Genomic DNA, 1,755 nt, shown 5'->3' with positions numbered 1-1,755 from the left:
TTTTTTTTTAAAGGAAGAAAAGGGGGCTAAAGTCCCTGGGTTTCACTTCTCCTTGGCATTTAGCCTATAGACATTGCCACAGCTACCACCCAAGGCACAGTTCCCAGGCTGCTGGCCTTCTACCCACCAGAGGAGGGGACAAAGACAGAAAGGCCTCAGTGAGGGAATTGTTTTTAAAGGAAAAACAACCAGACTGAACTGGGGAGGTCATGACTCATTGAAGGCCAATTTCCCCAAATTTCCTTGTCCTTCTTTCTCTTCTCTCCCAGTAGAATGGATGCCCCCTCACCCATTTTGTCTTTGTACTCCACTGGCTAGTGCATAGTAGGCATTTAATAAAGGTTGGTTAGCCTTCAGCCTTAAGAGTTAGAACCTGTCCCCCTACCCCCTGTAAACCGTTCCCTTCTTGCCCTCCAGTGCACTCATTTTTGGGGTGGGTGTAGGAAGGGGCCATGGCCTGAGCCTTAGGCTGCACTTGCAAACCTTTGGGTATGGGGAGGGGGGGTCTGATCACTCTCCTGGGAATACACTCTTCCTGCAGGAGGCTTTGGGCCCCAGGAAACCCCTGGAGAAAGAGGGTTTTTTCTCCAGAAATCCCTGGAGAGAGGGAAGCCTTGTATTTTTTGCACAAGATTGCTTGGGAAGCTAGAGGGGAGGGAGTGTTTCAATCCTGGCCCAGACAGCTTGTTACCACGGTATCCTCCCTTGCTTGTCCCTAGGAGAGCTCGTGGATTAGAGTTCAAGGTGGTCTTTCCTAGGCCGGCATGGGGGATGGACCAGGGCTGGCAGAGATTAGAAATCAGAGCCTTTGCCCAAGTATTCCTCGTGCTGGGGACTCTTCAGCCTTTAAACCTATGGAAAAAAGCACAAAAGTTCATTCACAATCCATCCCCCTATTTTACAAATGGTGAAACTGAGTGTCAGAGAAAGCATAGGATTATAGATTTAAACTAGAAAGGGACCCTAGTGGTGCCTGGCACATAGTAGGCGGCTTAATAGACCTAGGTATTTCTGTCACCAAGGAAGTATAGGTAGGTGTGTGTGTGTGTGTGTGTGTGTGTGTTTTGGGATGGGACTTAGAATCAGCAATTTAGTATAGTTAACCATTCTGTTAACTTCTGAGCCCCAGTTTCTTAATCCGTAAAATGGGTGTAGTTAAGGCTTGTACTACCTTCACATTACAGAGAAGAAAGTTCTGCTTTGAAAGTGCAGCCCTTTGACTGAGTCCAAACTTCACAGACCAAATCCCCCAAATAAAAGGATTTGTTCTGTAAATCTTGGACTCAGTCAAAAGGCCGCACCTGAGGACATCTAAGGCCTCATGTAACCTCGAGGCCACAGGTTCCCCACCCCTGTGCTAGGTTAATTACAGCCTGTCCATCATTCAACTCAACAAACATTGATTAAGAAGCTTTTTTTAAATGAGTTCTCCCTGGATTGCTGACCCACTTTCCCAGCTCCGAATCCTCAGGCTAATTATCCTCCTCCATGAATTATTCTTTGCTCTCGGCCACTCCTGCTGCCCCCTGCATAGAGCCCTGGGGTTGGCAGTCCCAAAGAGGCCTGGAGAAGTAGGTAAAACCTGGTCCGCCGAGGTATAGGGGAAGAGCACTTAGAGAGGGTTAAACCAAACTGCCCTGTGCTTCAGCTAGCCTTAAGGACCCAGTTTGGCTCAGAGGATTTGGGCTTAGGGAAATGCTGTGTGCAGATCCACCTCAGGTGTCCCGTCCAGCGGGACCAAGTTATTCGTGGGGC

Source organism: Petaurus breviceps, unplaced genomic scaffold (assembly GCF_028583685.1).
Source record: "Petaurus breviceps papuanus isolate PSGF00001 unplaced genomic scaffold, PetGlider_PUasm1.0 101, whole genome shotgun sequence".
Taxonomy (NCBI): Eukaryota; Metazoa; Chordata; class Mammalia; order Diprotodontia; family Petauridae; genus Petaurus; species Petaurus breviceps.
The sequence above is the reverse complement of the archived record's forward strand: the minus strand, read 5'-3'. Positions refer to the sequence as shown.